Source organism: Schistocerca americana, chromosome 8 (genome assembly GCF_021461395.2).
Source record: "Schistocerca americana isolate TAMUIC-IGC-003095 chromosome 8, iqSchAmer2.1, whole genome shotgun sequence".
NCBI lineage: Eukaryota > Metazoa > Arthropoda > Insecta > Orthoptera > Acrididae > Schistocerca > Schistocerca americana.
Window position 1 is genome coordinate 481779500 of NC_060126.1, and position 23601 is coordinate 481803100.

Genomic DNA, 23601 nt, shown 5'->3' on the forward strand with positions numbered 1-23601 from the left:
AGAGCTTTCTACAAGTATTTGCAACGCTTATGGTGCCTGCCGAGTAAGAAGCTGGTAGGTATGGAAGTCGTTAAACAGATTACGATCCTGAGTGGGAAATTCCGAGGACAAACTGAAGAAATGGAGCTTCATTATTGATGGCACGTAGTATGAATGCGCACACGGGCAATCTACAAGCGACAAATGGTTCAAATGGCTCTGAGCACTATGGGACTTAACTTCTGAGGTCATCACTCCCCTAGAACTTAGAACTACTTAAACGCAACTAACCTAAAGACATCACACACATCCATGCCCGAGGCAGGATTCGAACCTGCGACCGTAGCGGTCGCACGGTTCCAGACTATAGCGCCTAGAACCGCTCGGCCACCCCGGCCGACCTACAAGCGATAAATAGCAAGGGGAGCAAGAGGAGCACATGTCTACACTTGGAGTTTGGGGTACATATTTTTTATTCATCACAGAATTCTAGTTCATTTATTGACATTATCCTGTGTGATTGACCCGATCCCCAGATTTAACACCGCCGAGCGCGACGTGACATGAAGTGGCTTTAGCGGTTCCTACGTAACTTTAGGTCTGTCATGAAGTGGACGGGAAATTATGCAGTTTCCTTGGTGCGGTGGCGGATTTGGATCTGCCCCATGCGAATGAGGTAGGATGAGGAATGGAACAGTCGAATAAAACGACAGAGGGAAAATATTATAGAGCGGTACACCCTATGGTAGCGTCAACGCATTGCCATACGCAGCAAACGGTGTCAAGATGGTCTTATACAACCATTGCGCGAATGAAAATCCATCAAGATCGTTTTAAAAAACAACATTTGCATCGCCTGGGAATGATCGACAGGTCTTTTCGTACTTATCTAGAAGAAGAAGAAGAAGAAGAAAAAGAAGACATGAACTGCATGATATTACCTCTCCGTCCGAGCAGTCCTCGAAAGGCCCAACGGTACCGACCGACCGCCATACCATTCTCAGCCGATAGGCGTCGCTGGATGTGTATATGGAGGGGCTTATGGCCAGCATGTCGCTCTTCCAGCCGTTGTCAGTTTTCGTGACAGGAGCCGCTTACTTCCAGTCAAACAGCTCTTAAATTGGTCTCATAGGGGCTGAGTACATCCCGTTTACCAACAGCGCTCGGCCTGCCCGGAGATGGAACTCTAAATCAACTGAGTGCAAAGAGGTACAAAGGCATGAAACTTCCTGGCAGATTAAAACTGTGTGCCCGACCGAGACTCGAACTCGGGACCTTTGCCTTTCGCGGGCAAGTGCTCTACCAACTGAGCTATCGAAGCACGACTCACGCCCGGTACTCACAGCTTTACTTCTGCCAGTACCTCTTTTTGCCATTACACCTTACATTGTATTCATCATCTGCCTAAAGCACAACAGAAAAATATTAATGCATGCAGACATGAAATGTAAACTATAATGTTTTATTAACTAAGTAAAAAAATATTTTGGTAAAGCTTCTCTCGCTACATGTGTAAACTGAAGTCCCTTGCTTGCTTCTTTTTGTATGTCTTGGATAGCCTCAGGAACTACTGTGGAGATTCTACAAGGACTTGGAATTCATGGAACCGATATCGTGCCAGTGTTGATACACGCAGCAGGCAAAAATTGTCGTCATTCTCGATTCCTGGCAAGGATGAAACATCTATATACACAATTAAGGTTTTACGGAACCCTCAGTGCGCGAGATCTACTCGCACTTGGCCAGTTTTTTTAAAAAATATCTTTATTGCAGTGGCCTTGATCGTTATTTTAATTTCAATTACTTCGATTAAAACTAATTTCTTTATTTCTAATCCTTTCCTGCGTCATTTTCACTATGGTATTAACTTGTTTACTTGTTCTCTTTTTGTTTTCCTTTTATTCTTTATTCATTTGGAAACTGACTGTGCGACTTTTATTATTTTTGCATATTTATTTCTCTTTCATTTCTTCCTTTTCATCATTCTATATTTTCGTCCACGTTATTGCAATTGTTTCTTCTGTTTATCGTTTTGTTTGAATATTATTTTATTTATAAAACCCTCTTTCGTTTAAATTTTCCTTATTGCGTTATTTTGTCTCTGATGCTAGAAGAACTTGTATCTTAAATGTTTGTTTGATGACTACCATTCAAAAAGATGTACATCCTATAAAAAAAGTTTACATATATATATATATATATATATATATATATATATATATATATATATATATATATATATATATCTGATACTTTTGCACAGCCAAAAGATATATATTATATGCCTTTGGTTTTTTAGCCGATAGATCGGCACTTTTAAACCTTCAGATATTACGATAGATAAATAAAAATAATTAAAACCGTTCAGTCAGACATTCCAAATGAAAAAGAATAAACGAAAGTGAAAACCATAGGAAACAAGAAAAGGTAATACAAAGACTAAAATGACGACTCTTTTTAATAAGATTCAGCGAGGTTACTTCATGTGCTTGTGTGTAAACCAGCACCAAACGGCGTTGCGAGTGGAACAGTGACGTCAACGATCAACTGACACACTGAGTAAGAGCTCTAAAATCTTGACTATGCTGCAGACTGCACATGCGCATAAACAAGGGACTGTTGGGGCTTTTGCTAACATCGGAAGTTAACCTATTTACGTCAGCTCACCCCCCTTATAGAAATGGATTTTGTGCTTTCGTGTCTTATTGATCTTTATTGTGTCGTTTGCTTTGTTTCCTTAACGCACGGAAAAGGTTGCACGAGGTTCTGGTAGTTTTTCTGCTAGCGTTCTACAAGAGAGACGAAATATCTGAAAGCACAAAGGTATTTACGTTTTACAATACCTGTACAGAGAAAAAGCCTACACTATCGTATAAGAACGTAAATAGAAGTGTTATACTAGAAATCATTTCAACAGTGAAAAAAAATCACAATTATTTGACTAAAAACATAATTTTAAATGTTATTTTGTCACTTGGCAAGAAAACAAAATACGAAGAATAAAGGAAAAAGGCTCTACTTGCTGTCCTCAAAATATTGTTTGACATGTTTTTTCGAGCCAAAAATAGTATAAGTTTCCAAATGTTAGGACGACACTTTTCCAGTTCTTTCACTTCTCATGACTATAGAGAATTTACCGTACGGTCTTTGACAGGAACCTCCACTACGAACTTTCTGCTGGTCAGGAATAAAATGTGTTTTCAAAACTGTTTCCTACATTTTATCATGTTACTACATTTTTTTTCTAAAAATTGTGGTCCCTCCTATCCTAGCTTTCACCATTCAGGACCCAAAATGCACAGCAGACAGCTGTTAGAACACAAACAATATTGGCGCTGACGTGCAAACGAAACGACCATGCGTGGGAGATAGGGCTCAGTACGTTAGCAAATCTGCAGTAGACTTACATGCACTTGCACTCACGACGAGTAATAGAACGAGACAAGAACGCTGCTCGTGTAAAAAGACTTCCCAAACCGCCCTGTTACGGATTTCCTTGCTGCAGACTGTGAAACACCCAATTGCGTCGACGACAGGCTGAAGAAGGCGTATGGAGAAGTTGCGGTGGGCATTAGCAACGCTAGACGATGCGTTTGTCGCTGTAAAGAAGTTGAAGGACGAACACAAGTGGCTAATCCGTCTCGAAGCGGCCGACCAGCGACTTCACACAACATCCAGCGTGTCGAGCAAATAATCTGTAAGGACCGCCGAGTAACAAAAGATGACCTGTATGGCCAGTTATCCTTCGGTAAAAAGAATGTGCTTGTCATTATTGAATACCTAGGATACTCCAACATTTTTGCGTACTGGGGACCGAAAATGTTGACCATCATAATAAAGAGGCAAGGAAAGCAAATGAATCCAATAAATTACACTATCAGACTTCTATCTGTCCAGTCCAGTAGTTTATTGGGGGGGGGGGGGGAGGGGGGGGGATTATTTTGCAGATGCGGAGACCTCCAAAAATACTGTGCGTCAGTTGGTGAGGAAGCAGGGAGGCATTACTTTCTGACTGACCCTCGTAGATTAACGATAGTCCAATGCTTTTGTTAGTGACTAAATTTCAATTACTTCCTCTGACAAAGTCAGAGGTCTGAAACGTCTTTTCACGGTCTGTGCGGCTCCCCCCGTTGGAGGTTCGAGTCCTCACTCGGGCATGGGTGTGTGTTCTCCTTAGCATTAAGTTAGTTTAAATTAGATTAAGTAGTGTGCCGGCTTAGGGACGAATGACCTCAGCAGTTTGGTCCCATAAGACCTTACCAAAAATTTCCAATTTTGACAAAGTTTCAGTCCTTTTGTCCGACTGCCAAATGTTCCAAAACTCTGGACTCGTGTGGCTTTCGACGTTGTTTATGGCGATAAAACAGCAACGCAGACAGTAGAATAGCGACTTGCTAACGTCACAGACTTGTGGGCGTGTAACTGAACTCGTTACTTTTTGGAGCCAGGCTGAAGATAAAAGCACTTCAGATTACGAAGTTTGGCAAGGACAATGTCTGTAAGCACATAACGTGGCCTAACTTTCCCCATGGAACTGCAATGGAAGACTCGATACGGCTTTTGTTCTTTCAGAATAAACTATGAAAGGTTACTAGCTCGTGAAACGTGCCTCAACACCAGTTTCAGATCGCCGACAGAATTACAGTTTTTCCCACAATTACTGTTTCATTTCGTCTGCACTGCCTGACAATAAAAGGTGCAGCGCTCAGAAAAATGGTTCAAATGGCTCTGAGCACTATGCGACTCAACTTCTGAGGTCATCAGTCGCCTAGAACTTAGAACTAATTAAACCTAACTAACCTAATGACATCACACACATCCATGCCCGAGGCAGGATTCGAACCTGCGGCCGTAGCGGTCACGCGGTTCCAGACTGAAGCGCCTTTAACCGGACGGCCACACCGGCCGGCAGCAGCGCTCAGAAGACAATTTCCGTGTAAGTTGGTACAAGTACATACCATCGGCTCTGGTATGTAAAGTATCACATGTCGACATGTTCACATGTTGACATCGTCAATTACGGTTGCAATGGTCACAGGATCATCAAGTTTAGGCTGTGGATCAATGGAAACACTTCGGCTCATCAGATGTCGAACCTGCGACCGTAGCATCTCTTGATGTGATTTCTGGCATATCTGATATGTACCTCTACATGGATACTCCACAAATCACATTTAACTGCCTGGCAGAGGGTTCATCGAACCACCTTCGCAATTCTCTATTAGTCGAATGTCGTGTAGCGCACGGAAAGGATTAACACCTATATCTTTCCGTACGAGCTCTGATTTCCCATATTTTATCGTGGTGATCGTTCCTCCCTATGTAGGTTGGTGTCAACTAAATATTTTCGCATTCGGAGGAGAACGTTGGTGATTGGAATTTCGTGAGAAGATTCCGTCACAACGAAAAACGCCTTTTTTTTTAATGATTTCCAGCCCAAATGCTGTATCATTTCTGTGACACTCTCTCCCATATTTCGCGCGAATACAAAACGTACTGCCTTTCTTTGAACTCTTTCGATGTACTCCGCCGGTCCTATCTGGTAAAGATCCCACACCGCGCAGCAGTATTCTAAAAGAGGACGGACAAGCGTAGTGTAGGCAATCTCCTTAGTGGTTTGTTACATTTTCAAAGTGTCCTGCCAATAAAACGCAGCCTTTGGTTAACCTTCCCCACAACATTTTCTGTGTTCTTTCCAATTTAAGTTGTACGTAACTGGAATATCTAGGCATTTAGTTGAATTTACGGCGTTTAGATTAGACAGCTTTATCGTGTAACCGAAGTTTAACGAGTTCCTTTTAGCACTCATCTGGATGACCTCACACTTTGCGTTATTTACGGTCAACTGCCACTTTTCGCACCATTCAGATATTTTTTTCTAAATCGTTTTGCAGTATGTTTTGATCTTCTGATGACTTTATTAGTCGATAAACGACAGCGTCATTTGCAAACAGCCGAAGACGGCTGCTCAGATTGTCTCCCAAATAGTTTATATAGATAAGGAACAGCAAAGGCCCTATAACACTACCTTGGGGAACGCCAGAAATCACTCCTGTTTTACTCGATAACTTTCCGTCGATTAGTACGAACTGTGACCTCTCTGACAGGAAATCGTAAACCCATAACTGAGACGATATTCCATAAGCAAGAAATTTCACTACGAGCCGCTGTTTGCTACACCAGCTCGATGGGCGTCTCCACAAACGCCATCATCCAGGCGAACGTCGTCTCGAAAAGTGGAACGCGCCACGAGCGCAGGCCGATGGGAGCAGAGTTTTTCAGTGGGCGACACCCTCCTGCTCTTTCATGAGACCTGTGGTGGTAATCCAAAACACGCTGATAACTGCGGACCACCTGCATCCCTTCATGCTTGATGTCTTCCACGAGGGCAACGTCGTCTTTCAGCAGTGTAATCGTCCACGTCTAGCCAGAACCGTGCTACAGTGGTTCGGGGAGCATCATAGTGAACTCACGTTGATGTCTACGCCAACAAATTCGCCTGATTCCAGAATGAGATTTTTACTCTTCAGCGGAGTGTGCGCTGATATGAAGTAGTTCGAATCTTGATGAGCATCCGCACTGAAAATTGTGGAATCATTGCCCGTCAAGGTGAGTCAATTATATGAATGGGTGGTGTCCGTTCTTTCGGAAACCAGCATCTAATCGCAACTTTCAGCCGTCATGCAGGGTAAATCTTCATATGGGGTAATCCTTACTCTGAGTTTCTGCCACAGTTTACACGTTTCCTAAATAAATGGAATCTCGGATACTCTCTCTGCTTCGTGAGTACGTTTTCATCGCTTTTTATGCGCCCAAGTTATTACAACTACCCTTGGAAGAGCAGATGCGTTAATGTGACACTCGAGTTTCTCCCGGCGTGTACGGTGTTCAAATAACTTACAGGAATGCAAATGGCTGACGTCGTCGACAACCGCAGGTATTTTGACAGCAGCACACCCTGTCATTTTCAAGGCAGAATTGCAGCAAGTAAGCGCAGGGAAACTCCGGGAAGATACACACACACTCACACACACTGTAAACACTAGCACCATGACAAACCAAAGATGATCGAAGTCAGAAGTTATCGATAGTGAAATTAATAACCAACAGGTGAGGGAGCATTAACTCTGTCCGTCTGTTTTTCTTTTTTTTAGACAAATGAGAGAGCAGGATCACGTGCAGAAATTAAACGAAAACCCTACATATATGGTTACTTGCTGACTTAATTTCAACTGCTTCCTTAATAACGCTATCCCTATAGCTGGAAGCGCATGCGAGAATCTCCGTCCTATAGGACAACCGGCGGCGTCACAAATGCTTACAACAGCCGGGCAAATACGCCATTGCGAACGACACTTCTTGGCACCGGTCATCCTATGCAATACAACAACAGGAGATTCTGGCACGTACTTCCAGCTATTGGGATAGTGTTATTAAGGAAGCAGCTGAAATTAAATTAGCAAGTAACCTTATAAATACAGATGGTGGTTTTGTATGGAATCCAGCTCTCCCCGTTGTCTAAAAAGAGGAGGGACAGAGTTAATGCTACCTCACCCGTTGGTTATTAATTTCATCGTCGATTACTTCTGACGTCGGTCATTTTTGGTTTGTGTGTGTGTGTGTGTGTGTGTGTGTGTGTATGTGTGTTTTTTATCTTTCCGGAGCTTCTCCGCAAACCGAGGTTTTAAATTCGCTTGCGCAGTGCTTACTTGCTGCAGTTTTGCCTTGAAAATAACAGTTTTGGCTTCTGTCGAAATATCGCCGGTTGTCAACATCACCCGCCTGCATTCCCGTAACCGTAAGTTATTTGAACAGATGCGCAATTATCTGGCGCGAAAATAGAACTTATGGAGACAGTTACTCGGAGAACTATGCGGCGTTTCTTGGAGAACTGATGAAATAATTACCCGAAGAGGATCGTTGTAAACCCGGTGTTCGAAGATCCATCCCTTTTCACTTTTTCAGTTGCAAGACCCTATCGGACGAGGACACAGTACATATAAACCATCGTTCACTTTCACATCGAATGATTGTAAGAGATATCGGTGATGCAGAATGCTTTCGGTAGGCAGCCAACTTGCTGCAAAGGCCACGGTTTGGTCCAGTGGCAATGACAGTCGCCGCGAAATACGAGGGGCTGTGGAGAGTGAAAATTAGCAAACTCACAAGTCGGACACGTGTGCACGCACGGACGAGTTAGAGCGCATGCAGACAGCAGGCAAACATCAGCACTAACGTCTCACAGAGGTTGCTAAGCTGAAACGGTGACCACGGCTAAAGAACCGACTCAAGCAGCGCAGGAAGGAACTAGTAAGGTAACATATTTATCATTTGTTTCTGGCACTTGGGTTGTTTACTGGTTTTCGTTAATTTCGGGAATTGGGGCTCTGGCTGCTTGGTCTTTATGTCACTATTACGATCAGTATTTCTTACTTGTTTGACTATTTCTGTCTCATTTGCAGAAGAACCAATTTGCATTATCTTCTTATGTTGTTCTTTAAGTACATCTCGTTGTGAATTTCTGTTGTTCTCCTCCTCGATGAGAGACTTACACCCCACTTCAGACATTTGTTTTATAGTTTTTCTGGTGTTCTGGCGTTGATACGTGTCAGTCCATTGCCGGACTGGTACGTCTAATGTGTCATTCATAATTGACCGTAATGCATTACTGTCTGAACTCTATTGCCGTTAATTGATAAAATATTTAACGCTTGTAATGAGTAACATCAGTGATCGCCAGATTTAAGCGATCTGCTTTTAAATTAGTTCATTCTCTTTGCTAGTGGCTGTTTTTTGTGTGTGAAATTTTCAGTAGCTTTTAGCTGGGTCCATGATGAGCCACTCTTAGGAGAGAGGCCCACGGCAGTGACTCGGGATCCTGTCGGGTCCTCCTGGGAGTTTCAGCTTGGCTTTCGGTCGAGGAAGAGAGTGGGATGAGGCGAAGCATTCACTAGTGGGGAGCACGCACCTCAACCCAAGTACTATTCAAAAATGTTCAAATCTGTGTGAAATCTTGTGGGACTTAACTGCTAAGGTCATCAGTCCATAAGCTTACACATTACTTAACCTAAATTATCCTAAGGACGCCGGCCGGTGTGGCCGAGCGGTTCTAGGCGCTACAGTCTGGAACCGCGCGACCGCTACGGTCGCAGGTTCGAATCCTGCCTCGGGCATGGATGTGTGTGATGTCCTTAGGTTTGTTAGGTTTAAATAGTTCTAAGTTCTAGGGGAGTGATGACCTCAGATGTTAAGTCCCATAGTGCTCACAGCCATTTGAACCATTTTTATCCTAAGGACAAACACACACACCCATGCCCGAGGGAGGATTCAAACCTCCGCCGGGAACAGCCGCACAGTCCATGACTGCAGCGCCTCAGACCGCTCGGCTAATCCCGCGCGGCTCCAAGTATTGTTCGGGTCGAGCAACTGGGCACCTCATTCTGGCAGTTTTCCACATAATGCACGCTGCGCAATATGAGATACAGGCCTGCATTCACAATAATCAGATAATGTAACGTGAGGAAGACCTGTGCTTGTGCAGAATATTTGGTTTTACAAGCAGTGCCATTTGGTCCATATACCAACCATCGCACTTCAAAGATACGTTAAACATGAACGTGTTTCACGATGCCATCGTGTACTGTAATAATGGTCTATACAAGTATTGCTATTGATCAAGCTAACCACGTATTCATGATTCCAGATTCCACATATCGTGGTCGAAACAATATTGGTTACTTAACGAAAGTGACTAGCGAGATTCCGACTGGCGAAATCCCAAGGACGTTTGATAAATATTATTATGGAGCGAACAAATTTGCAAACCGTCATTATACCATGTGCACGTGAACCTATCTGTGTTCAGACTGCAGCTCGCGCAGTATTTGAAATTGCATCTGCTGTATACACGTATTTGGGACTAGTCTCTTTATAAATTACGCGAGTTCTATGTGTTGGTCGCGTCAGTGTATTTCGACTGATTGAGTGCATTTCTTGGTGCATGAATATTTATTGTATTTAATGTCAGAGAGCGACATTTCCTAATTTTCTTGATACTACTTTTTGCACGCAAGTAAAGCCACAGAGCGATTATTGAGCACAGTTCTATCTGTTTTGAGTTGGACAGTAAATTTAATTTCATTACTCTGGCTCAGAATTTAATACATGGAATAAATCACTGTTAACTAGCACACTTACCGTCGTTCAGAGTAATATACGGAGATTAGCTGAGCACTTGCTTTCGGTCGAACGTTCCTCTTATTTGCAGCAAATATATTCATACACAAATGCCTACATACGATTCAAAATATAGTGCTGGGTTCACTGACTACGAAAAGGCATGATATATTGGTGATCCTATTCGACGAAACGGAAATCAACCGTCAGGATATTAGAATAACGAACTTATAGTGGCAACAGTCCTTTTTTAACAAGTGCGAGAGAGAAACGTGAGAAGATATTCAGACAATGTGAAAAGTAAGCCAAGGCTGTGTTCTGTCCCCATTCCTATGTAACTGCGAGGGGTGTTCGGCAAGTAAGGGACGATCGGTCGCGAAATGGAAACCACAGTGAATATCCTATGAAACATTGCACGGATGTCTTGGGCAGTGTCTTTAGTATATCTGTAAGTAGCGTCACGCTGTCTTCTCAGTTCCGAGCGCACAGTGAACCCGTGAAGATGGCAAAAATAGTGTCTCCTGCAAAATACGCGAGGCTGCCGAGGGATTTCGCCTGATTTTATGCAACCGCTCATAACGTAACTGCCATGCAGTTCCTTCTTCCTGACAGTTCAAATGTTCAAATGTGTGTGAAATCTTATGGCACTTAACTGCTAAGGTCATCAGTCCCGAAGATTACACACTACTTAACCTAAATTGTCCTAAGGACAAACACACACACCCATGCCCGAGGGAGAACTCCAACCTCCGCCGGGAACAGCCGCACAGTCCATGACAGTTCTCGGCCGCAAACTTCAGGGGCAATGGGGACGCTCCTGCAGCGTTTTCGATAGGAAGCGTTTGATCACACACCATACAGTCGCGGACATGCTTCTCTCTGTTCATCTCTGCTCAAATGAACGGCTGGTTACGAAGACAACATTTTGGCACAGACAACAAGCTTCAGTCCAGCGTAGAAAATTTGTCGGCTTCTATGACGAGGGTACTGGAAAGTTGGTACAACACTACGACAGATGTCTAAGCCGGAGCAGCGACTATGTAGAGAAGCAGCTGGAAGGCGTAGTTCAACTGTTGCAAATAAAACAGTTTTGATTTTCACTGTGGTTTCTATTTCGTGACCGATCGTTCCTTACTTTCAGAATAGCCCTCGTATTATTCGGAGGCAATCTTCAGGCAAGATATAACAAACCAAGAAAAATGCAAAAAAGTAAGTGGAAAAGTGATTAATATTATGCGCTACGCTGACGAGAAACTAGTATTGGCTGAAAACGTAACACAGCTGCGGACACTATTGAAGAAATTAATAGAGTCACTAACGATTTTGCCCACAAAACGAATTTTAGCAAAACCAAATACATGACTGTTAGAAGACTCCTAAAACCTCATCAGGAATGACTATTAACATCATATCCACTGAAATATCCATATCCATCAAAATATAAAAACCTCTGTATTTGAATAAATGATATACTTGATCAGGCCCAGCAACTCAATAGCAAATTGAACAATGGCTGGCTATTTTTAAGAAGTGGTCATTTTTACCAACAGTAATTTAAACTTCAACCAAGACTCTGAATGATTAAATGTTGTGTAATCCCAGTACTTTTGTATGGAATGGAGGTTTGGTCAGTTAATAAGGCACAATCTAAAAGGTTGAGACATACGAAATCTGGCTCTATCGACGAAAGTTAAAAATATCCTGGACACAAATAACTACGGATAAAGACGTTGTAAGGCGAATCAATAACGTCAAGGAATTGGGGAGGACAGTCAAAACCAGAGAACTAGAGTATTTTGTCCATGTGATGACAGGAGACAGGTACAATATTCTGAGGCTGAAAGGAAAAGTTGTAAGGAAAATATCAGCAGGAACAAGACGAGCGACGTGGTTACAGAAAAAGAGTATTTCCCTGCAACTATTTGGATCAGCGAAGTGAAAGACAAGATTAGCCATGATGACAGCGAACTTCCAAAGAGAGACAACACCTTACGAAGATTCCCGTCGTGCGCAGGGGACATGGCGTAGACAGAGTTGCAAAACTGCCGCACGCTACCGTAGACAGTCATAAGTAAGAACAGACTACGATAGTTTTTGTAATAAAACTGTTGAATTAAGGTCATACCCATGTTACCTGTACGTTAGGTGTGTTGCATAGCTATTGGGTTTTACCTTATACCTCTTTACATATGCGATGAGTGTCTTACTAGATTCCCTTAAAACCCGGAATCGGTAAACCGTCTAGAAGCTGAGTGTGAAATATAAAGGGCCATATAACATGCGGAACAGTTAGCCTAATGTCTGTTACTTGAAAAATAAACAGTGTTTACAGCAAAACTGAACTTGTCAATGCTTAATTCGGGTTTTATTCGAAAACTGTCGATTTGTAACGTGAAGCACAGGGACATTGTTGTAAAAATAAAGACGGCAATACAGATTTATCATACAGCCCTCGAAAACGCAATTTCCCTAACAAAAAGATAAAATAAAAAACTTCGTCGAAATTACATAAAACATGTTTGTGAGTTTCATAAACAACTTTGACCTTTATCAATAAAGACACGAAACTCATGCCTTTGATCATGATGAAGAACATTCTACTGACTACACCCTACCAAAAATAATTTTATATATTTCTTTTAAGTTTTTGCGTATAAACTGTACTTGCATCCGGCTTTTCGCGGATGATACTTTGGTATACAGAGAAGTTGCAGCATTAGAAAATTGCAGTGAAATGCAGGAAGATCTGCAGCGGATAGGCACTTGGTGCAGGGAGTGGCAACTGACCCTTAACATAGACAAATGTAATGTATTGCGAATACATAGAAAGAAGGATCCTTTATTGTATGATTATATGACAGCGGAACAAACACTGGTAGCAGTTACTTCTGTAAAATATTTGGGAGTTTGCGTACGGAACGATTTTAAGTGGAATGATGATATAAAATTAATTGTTAGTAAGGCGGGTACCAGCTTGAGATTGAAAATGTAGTCCATCAAACAAAGGAGGTGGCTTACAAAACACTCGTTCGACCTATACTTGAATATTGCTCATCAGTGTGGGATCCGTACCAGGTCGGGTTGACGGAGGAGATAGAGAAGAACCAAAGAAGAGCGGCGTGTTTCGTCACAGGGTTATTTGGTAAGTGTGATAGCGTTACAGAGATGTTTGGCAAACTCAAGTGGCAGACTGTGCAAGAGAGGCGCTCTGCATCGCGGTGTAGCTTGCTGTCCAGGTTTCGCGAGGGTGCGTTTCTGGATGAGGTATCGAATATATTGCTTCCCCCTACTTATACCTCCCGAGGAGATCACGAATGTAAAATTAGAGAGATTCGAGCGGGCACGGAGGCTTTCCGGCAGTCGTTCTTCCCGCGAACCATACGCGACTGAAACAGGAAAGGGAAGTAATGAGAGTGGAACGTAAAGTTCCCTCCGCCATACACCGTTGGGTGGCTTGCGGAGCATAAATGCAGATGTAGATGTAGACAAGTAACTGTGAAACGTCCCCTTAGATAAATTATTGAATGACTGTGCTGGTAAACCCTTTACGTTATTTGATTTTCAAACAGCTGAGCAAAACTGAACGTACTCAGACATTTCTCTCTTTACTTATTCTGATCTTCACTAAACTGACACAAAATATCTTTAGCGCAACGCAATCTGACTTTCAAAAATCCCTACAAAAGAATGGCCCTGACTAACATTAACCTATATCTTTCACGAATCACTTACCTCACAAATATCTTCGTTACTCGAACTACTGCAATACAGCGAGCACCACTACTGCCAGCTAAATAAAAAATTTTAACTACTCAAGGGACTAACTACTGATAGGCATAGTTTGCAAGTGAAAGATTTTGATAGAGAACAAACAATGTATTTACCTCAACTCAATAGTGTTCAAAAGTCATTATATCCAGTCTTACAAATTTACTATCTGTGATGGACACACGTCCAGATCATCCGCTCTCAAAACTCCGCCATCTCTCTCCCCACATCCACTGCTGGCGGCTCACCTCCAACTGCGCAACGCTACGTGCTGTTAACAGCCAACTGCCCAACACTACAATGGCGAATATTTCAACAATGCCAACCAGTTACAAACAGCAGACAGCACAGTCAGTGATTTTCATACAGAACGCTACGTGATGTTATCAACATAAAAACCTAAACAGTCTACTTACAATTGCTTTCGTTACATAAACGTGCAGAAGTTACGTAATCAATTAACTTTTATTACTTCTAAAATGTGATTTATATTCAGTAAGGATATGAAATAAGCAATGGACTAACAATGAAAGACGTGCGATTCTAACTGCGTGCATAGAAAACAGTCTAACAAACAAAAAAACAAAGAGAATCGCCAGCTTCCTGATTCTCTCTTACACATTAATTTATGTGCCAATGCTACCAGTACTATCGGTAACCCTACCATTTACTACGTCACTTATGAAGTGCCCCAAAAATAGCGAGCCGTAGTTTTGGTGAAGCGCAGCTCTTTGTGTACTTGTGGTTTGACCGCGGGAATTGAGGGAAAAGTGACAGTTCCGGTGCTGGAGAGATGGTTGTGGCTGCGCCGAAAGTGAGACCGAGATGATAGCGAGGGGAGCCAGCCGAGATACGGCGTAGGCGGGCGGCACGCTCCGTGGAGCACGCAGTGCGTGCACGCACCGGGCGGCGGGCGCCGCTTTCGTCGCCCTACACACCTGCAGCCCGGCGGCCGACGAGCGGGCGGAGAAACGCGGCGGCGCGACGTCCCGAGGCAGCAGCCGCCGCTGGAGCGCCCGACAGCTGTCGCGCTCTTCCGCGCGGTCGCCATCGTAGGAGGCTGTCCAGCGGTTGTATGCTCTCCACACGCAGAAAGTGGACCAGCCGCCAGCGCACAAGGTTGAAACTCAGCAGTATACTCGAGCCCGATGGAGTTTCTGTGCGGCATTCTTAAGTGAACTACTAGCACAAGATGTAAAGTACTCGGTCTAGTGCTGGGATGTAGGTCTACATCTACAGGGTGGTCCATTAATAGTGACCGGGCCAAATATCTCAGGAAATAAGCGTCAAACGAAAAAACTACAAAGAACGAAACTCGTGTAGCTTGAAGGGGGAAACCAGATGGCGCTATTGTTGGCCCGCTAGATGGCGCTGCCATGGCTTAAACGGATATCAACTGCGTGTTTTCAAACACGAACCCCCATTTTTTATTACATATTCGTGTAGTACGTGAAGAAATATGAATGTTTTTGTTGGACCACTTTTTTCGCATTGTGATGGCGCTGTAATAGTCAAAAACATATGGCTCACAATTTTAGACAAACAGTTGGTAACAGGTAGGCTTTTGAAATTAAAATACAGAACATAGGTACGTTTGAACATTTCATTTCGGTTGTTCCAATGTGATACATGTACCTTTGTGAACTTAGCATTTTTGACAACGCGTGCTATTACAGCGTGATTACCTGTAAATACTGAAACATCCCCTAAGAAAAATTAATGAATTACTGTGCTGATAAAACTCTTACGCTATTTGATTTTCAAACAGCTGAGCAAAACTGAACGTACTCAGGCATTTCTCTCTTTACTTATTCTGATCAACACTAAACTGACACACAATATTTTTAGCGCAACGCAATCTGACTTTCAATAATCCCTACAAAAGAATGGCCCTCACTGACAATACCTATACCTTTCATGAACCACTTACCTCACAAAAATCTTCGTTACTCGAACTTCTGCAATACAGCGAGCACTAATACTGCCAGCTGAATAAAAGATTCAAACTACTGAAGTCACTAACTACTGATAGGCATAGTTAGCAAATGAAAGATTTTGATAAAGAACAAACAATGTATTTACCTTAATAGTGTTCAAAAGTCATAATATATATAGCAGTTCATGACATCCAGTCTTACAAATTTACTGTCTCTGATGGACACACGTTCAGATCATCCGCTGTCAAAACTCCGCCATCTCTCTCCCCACATCCACCACTGCTAGCGGCGCAGCTCAAACTGCGCAACGCTAAGCGCTGTTCACATCCAACTGCCCAAAACTACAATAGAGAATATTTCAACAATGCCAACCAGCCACAGACTGCACACAGCACAGTCACTGATTTTCATACAGAGCGCTATGTGACGTTACCAACATAAAAACCTAAACAGCCTACTTACAATACCACATTAATGCAATAAATGCTCGAAATGATGTTCCTCAACCTCAACGCATTTGGCAATACGTGTAACGACTTTCCTCTCAACACCGAGTGCTTCGCCTTCCGTAATGTTCGCACATGCATTGACAATGCGCTGACGCATATTGTCAGGCGTTGTCGGTGGATCACGATAGCAAACATCTTTCAACTTTCCCCACAGAAAGAACGGGCTATGGTGCTTCGACGACCAATCCACCTGTCATGAAATATGCTATTCAATACCGCTTCAACCGCACGCGAGCTATGTGCCGGACATTTATCATATTGGAAGTACATCGCCATTCTGTCATGCAGTGAAACATCTTGTACTAACATCGGTAGAACATAACGTAGGAAATGGGCATACATTGCACCATTTACAGGGTGTTTCAAAAATAACAGGTATATTTGAAACGGCAATAAAAGCTAAACGAGCAGCGATAGAAATACACCGTTTGTTGCAATATGCTTGGGACAACAGTACATTTTCAGGCAGACAAACTTTCGAAATTACAGTAGTTACAATTTTCAACAACAGATGGCGCTGCGGTCTGGGAGACTCTATAGTACGATATTTTCCACATATCCACCATGTGTAGCAATAATATGGCGTAGTCTCTGAATGAAATTACCCGAAACCTTTGACAACGTGTCTGGCGGAATGGCTTCACATGCAGATGAGATGTACTGCTTCAGCTGTTCAATTGTTTCTGGATTCTGGCGGTACACCTGGTTTTTCAAGTGTCCCCACAGAAAGAAGTCACAGGGGTTCATGTCTGGCGAATAGGGAGGCCAATCCACGCCGCCTCCTGTATGTTTCGGATAGCCCAAAGCAATCACACGATCATCGAAATATTCATTCAGGAAATTAAAGACGTCGGCCGTGCGATGTGGCCGGGCACCATCTTGCATAAACCACGAGGTGTTCGCAGTGTCGTCCACAAATTCACGAAGAATGTCCAGATAGCGTGATGCAGTAATCGTTTCGGATCTGAAAAATGGGCCAATGATTCCTTTGGAAGAAATGGCGGCCCAGACCAGTACTTTTTGAGGATGCAGGGACGATGGGACTGCAACATGGGGCTTTTCGGTTCCCCATATGCGCCAGTTCTGTTTATTGACGAAGCCGTCCAGGTAAAAATAAGCGTCGTCAGTAAACCAAATGCTGCCCACATGCATATCGCCGTCATCAATCCTGTGCACTTTATCGTTAGCGAATGTCTCTCGTGCAGCAATGGTAGCGGCGCTGAGGGGTTGCCGCGTTTGAATTTTGTATGGATAGAGGTGTAAACTCTGGCGCATGAGACGATACGTGGACGTTGGCGTCATTTGGACCGCAGCTGCAACACGGCGAACGGAAACCCGAGGCCGCTGTTGGATCACCTGCTGCACTAGCTGGGCGTTGCCCTCTGTGGTTGCCGTACGCGGTCGCCCTACCTTTCCAGCACGTTCATCCGTCACGTTCCCAGTCCGTTGGAATTTTTCAAACAGATCCTTTATTGTATCGCTTTTCGGTCCTTTGGTTACATTAAACCTCCGTTGAAAACTTCGTCTTGTTGCAACAACACTGTGTTCTAGGCGGTGGAATTCCAACACCAGAAAAATCCTCTGTTCTAAGGAATAAACCATGTTGTCTACAGCACACTTGCACGTTGTGAACAGCACACGCTTACAGCACAAAGACGACGTACAGAATGGCGCACCCACAGACTGCGTTGTCTTCTATATCTTTCACATCACTTGCAGCGCCATCTGTTGTTGAAAATTGTAACTACTGTAATTTCGAAAGTTTGTCTGCCTGAAAATGTACTGTTGTCCCAAGCATATTGCAACAAACGGTGTATTTCTATCGCTGCTCGTTTAGTTTTTATTGCCGTTTCCAATATACCGGTCATTTTTGAAACACCCTGTAGATTGCCATCGATAAAATGGGAGGCAATTATCCTTCCTCCCATAATGCCGCACCATACATTAATCCGCCAAGGTCGCTGATGTTCCACTTGTCGCAGCCATCGTGGATTTTCCGTTGCCCAATAGTGCATATTATGCCGGTTTACGTTACCGCTGTTGGTGAATGAAGCTTCGTCGCTAAATAGAACGCGTGCAAAAAATCTGTCATCGTCCCGTATTTCTCTTGTGCCCAGTGGCAGAACTGTGCACGACGTTCAAAGTCGTCTCCATGCAATTCCTGGTGCATAGAAATATGGTACGGGTGCAATCAATGTTGGTGTCGCATTATCAACACCGACGTTTTTGAGATCCCCGATCTCGCGCAGTTTGCCTGTTACTGATGTGCGGATTAGCCGCGACAGCAGCTAAAACACTTACGTCGGCATCATCATTTGTTGCAGGTCGTGGTAGACGTTTCACATGTGGCTGAACACTTCCTGTTTCCTTAAATAACGTAACTATCCGGCGACCGGTCCGGACACTTGGATGATGTCGTCCAGGATACCGAGCAACATACATGGCACACGCCCGTTGGGCATTTTGATCACAATAGCCATACATCAACACGATGTCGAGGTATTCCGCAACTAGTAAACGGTCCATTTTAACACGGGTGGCGGAATGTTACGTGATACCATGTACTTATACGATTCTTGAGTTTCTCCTGGCGTATTTGATAATCAAAATATCCACGGGTGTGCTGCCGGTCTATAGTGTCCAACGGGCACAATATTTCGGCGATCATACACGTCGCCATCATCAGGTGAACTGACGGACTGAGCTCAGTCCGTCAGTTCACCTGATGATGGCGATATGTATGATCGCCGAAATATTGTGCCCGTTGGACACTATAGACCGGCAGCACACCCGTGGATATTTTGATTATGTACTTATACGTTTGTGACTATTACAGCGCCATCTATCACAAAGCGAAAAAAGTGGTCCAACTAAAATATTCATATTTCTTTACGTACTACACGAATATGTAACAAAAATGGGGCTTCCCATTTAAAAAACGCAGTTCATATCAGTTTGACCTATGGCAGCGCCATCTAGCGGGCCAACCATAGCGCCATCTGGTTTCCCCCTTCAAGCTAGACGAGTTTCGTTCTTTGTAGTTTTTTCGTTTGATGCTTATTTCGTGAGATATTTGGCCCGGTCACGATCAATGGACCACCCTGTATACTCCTGCAGGCAACTAACGCTGTGTGGCAGAGGATACTTCTGGGAGCACTGTCAATTGTTCCCTTCCCTGTTCCATTCGCTGTCGGTGCATTCGAAGAACGACTATAGATAGATTTTCTCTTCGCGGTCATTTCGAGACACGCGCAGGGTCGCCATAATTAAAGTTCTAATCTCAAAGCAAACCACTGCTCAGAATGATGTCAGATTTGAAAATCATATTATTGATGCAGCGAAACGCCACAGAACACAAAAACAACAACAAAAAACGAATATTTTAACAACAGATGGCGCTGTAAGCGTCAGAATATACAAGCCAACAGACGCACGGCACACGGCTGTTCCACAGTTTTGAGTCCATGACGCGCAACTTGAATATCTCCGTGAGGATCGCACGCTGCTGGTGATGCTCTTTTACAAGAACGGTGACTGTGCGCCAGTAGCCCTGCAGAAGTTCAGGACACTAAAGAGTGTGAAGGCACTGGTCCGATGTCTGCTATGGGTCCGCAGGGACTGATTACAAAATTCAAAAAGACAGGTTCTTTTGAAGTGCAGCGTGGCACAGGGAGGAAAGCAGTTGATCCGACAAGTGTCGAAGACGCGGCCATAGCACTGCAGGAGTGGTCGAGTGGTGGTGTGCAAACATGCAGTACACGGGGAACTGGCTGTACGCTGGACATGCCTGCCAGCACGGTGCATAAAACCCTACGAAACATCCTACATTGCTGTCCATTCAAAACCACCCATGTTCAGGAATTGCTTCCTGCTGACGTGCCAGCAAGACGAATGTTCACTCTGGAATTTTTTGCTCGCATGGAAGAGGAAAATGAATGGCCACGGATCATTCTGTGGACATATGAATGCCATTTCCCTCTCCAAGGACATGTCAATACGCAGACTTGCAGTATATGGGCAACGGAAAATCCGCACGCACATCAACCGGTACTCAATCCGCACGCAAATCAAGCGATACAACTGCAAAAATGGCCATGTGGTGTGGGTTGATGGCATCGTTACCGTAGGGCCGTATTTTTTCGAGGAGATGAGTCCTTCGGGTCCTGTTACCTGTACCATCACTGGTAAACGCTGTGAGAGTCTTATGCACCAAAGTCAGTCCGACCCTTCAGCTGCGTGCATGAGTGAGTACGATCATTTTCATGCAATATGGTACTCCTCCGCACATTGCTGCAGAGGCATTTCGGAAAAGCTAGAATTATCAGCTGTCATTTCCGTTCACCCTGGCCGTCCAGTTCACGTGATCTTAACCTATGTGACTTACGGCTGTGGGGCCTGAAAGATGTAGTGTTCTGTGCTCCAATTACGAACGTAGCAGAACCGAAGGCACGCATGCGCAACGCAATCTGATCGTGACTTCCGAGAAACTCTGATCTATTGTGGAATGTGCTGTTTCTCGATTTCAATTTGTGGCACAAAATGGGGGACAGCATATTGAAAATGTCTTGCGCCACTCTCTCTACAATGAGAACTGCTGTCATTTTGCTTTTTGTGCCGTTTTTGGCCCCCATACACTTAAAAACCGATGTCGTTTTGCTTTTTATGCGGTCTTTGGCCTGAAGATAACAAAAAAACCGGTTTTTCCCCTTCGATGTGGTACGACCTTGGGTGGGCTTACCTAGCTAACGCTGTCACAATTGTCGACTGCCGAACCTGTGCAGTCATGCTCATGGAACAGTACGGATGGCGTGAAGTGCAACTCAAACAATAGCGTTGTATTGCGATTCGTCCTTCATTTCTAGTCGACCCCATTTACGCGAAGACACCTACAGTGCCATCTATCAGTAATATTTTCGTCAATCTTTTTGTAGCATGACGTTTTACCCGTGTATCAATAATATGCTGTTCAAATACGACGTCATTCTGAGCAATGGTTCTGTTTCTACAGCGCTTTGGAGTTAGAACTTTCATTATGGACACGCTCTATGTGGGAGGCTGCAATCTACAGCCTCTTCTTGGTGTGCACTCTTCTGGAATTTCAATAGAAAACCTCTTCGTGATACACAATAGCTATCTTGTAGCATCTGCCACTGGGGTTTGTTTACCATCCTTGTAACACTCTCGCTCTCACTAAACAATCACGTAACGAAATTTACGGCTCTTCTTTGTCCCTTCTCTATCTCTTCTATTAATAAAATCTTTTGAGAGTCCCAGACTCATGAGAAATAATCAAGAATTGGTCTTATAAATACTTTATGAGACAGTTCTTTCCTGGATGAGCTACATTTCCTTAATAATTTCCCTATGAATCTGGTCCCATGTCATTCCAAGCATGTGTGTCAATTTTTACCTCTCTAACTACATTATTCCGTGGTTTATTAAGTTTTCAAATTTATACAGACTTTTTAATCACCCGGTAGTTAGTAACAACGTTTATTATTTCAAAAGTAATCACCATAACTGCTGATAAATTTATGTCAGACAAAACATTCAATGCCTTAATGGAAAAAATGTTTGCGGTTGCCTACGGAACCAGGACTGTACCCAGGTGTGCACCGTCTGAAGAAAATCGACAGCCACGGATTTTCCAAAAGTATGAAAACCCGATCGAGACTGTATGGAGGATATGTAAGGGCTTCCCAGCGATACTTCTGCAGCATAATCGAAACAATAGGCACGCCAGCTCCGAGAATGCCACGAAAAACCTTATTCTTTGACTCCTAGGGCAACTGAGTAACGGGCAGTCTCCAGAAAGGGTGCAACAAAGTACGTCGGACTTTATGCTTCCGCCATACGTCACCTGGCTACTACCCAAATTAACATTCCTCCACTGAACGCAGATACAAACCGACATATAGTGAGATTCACACCGTCAGGATTCGAACTGAGTACCAGCGACTCGTGGTAAGGCTGGTCATAATTATAACTAAAATAAACGAGTGAGGAAAAGCACCTAAAGTCGGCTGTCGTTGCGTTCTGCTGAACTATGAACTAGTTGGAAGCCAGTTGCATGTATCCTTACACCAGAAGTAGCTTCCATTTATCACGAACGACCAAGGAAGTAGTTGCGTGAGGCGTGATGCCACAGTTGCCTGTGAGTACTGCATAGCGGCGTGCAGAAACTACTCAGCGCGACATGCAACAGTGTAAGGCAGGACGAGGTGAGTTAAAGTTGCGCTAAGGTGGAGCGAGCAGCTGACAAGGTCGAGCGTATCATCAGTCTTCGCTAATAACTGACCGACAGCCACTAAGTGAGCTTCCTCGAAGCTGTCGCGCACTAAAATACGCATTAACTGCACAACTGTGGAAACTCACGGCCTGTTTTAGCGTGCGAATTCGGGCTCTTCGCAGTCCGAAACCTGTCAACGAGGTAAACAGGCGGTATCGATTGCAACAACTCGCCCAATCTTTTCAGAGTTTCTGAAACAGTAGACGGCGTAAAACAGAACTAAGATATGTTCAGCCGACAGAGTCACAGAAATTGGGGAGGAATATTTCTGCCATCACCAATAATCAAACCTGCTACCTTCCTGTAGAGCGCCGCTGCTCAAACGACACTTTGAGACTTTGGCTTCAGAAATGACGAGACAGAAGAAACACACATAAAAAAGAGTGACTCGTCTCCATAATAATTCTCTGTTTTAGAAGCCAGGTAACAGCTCGTATGCCGAATACACTGCAAAGGATACCTGAATCAGTCCCTTAATAGAGTGTCTTTGAAGTTAACGACACGATCTACCGCAAATTATTTATTGCCTTTCACTGCCAGGAACAGGAGCTAGCTTTCACCTCTAGCTGACGTATGAGCTTCGCGGTGGATTGATTACGCATGTGCTGAAAGTACGTCAAGGCGAGCAAGTGCGACATCCTCTCCGACGGTTAAAACGCGGGTTTCTTCAGGCAGCTGCTTCTTGTTAATCATCTTTCGCAGAGCACAGTTATTATTACAGGTGGAATGTGTGTGAAATTAAGGGTAGTTTCAATGCCTATTATGAAATAAAAGAAACATTTTACTACATTCGTGGCAAAAAAGGAAAGAGAAACAATTATCAGTGGTTAGTAATGGTTCAAATGGGTCTGAGCACTATGGGACTTAACTTCTGAGGTCATCAGTCGCCTAGAACTTAGAACTAGTTAAACCTAACTAACCTAAGGACATCACACACATCCAT

General features: G+C 43.7%; 1 protein-coding gene and 1 non-coding gene across 7 annotated transcripts in view; both read right to left on the reverse strand.

Annotated features, from left to right (window-relative positions):
- LOC124544921 (myelin regulatory factor) overlaps positions 1–23601 on the reverse strand; it is a 343973-nt gene that overhangs the window by 311896 nt on the left and 8476 nt on the right. The window lies entirely within an intron of this gene.
- On the reverse strand, positions 1227–1301 carry Trnas-cga. Its single transcript has one exon. It is a non-coding gene; the product is annotated as a tRNA-Ser (tRNA).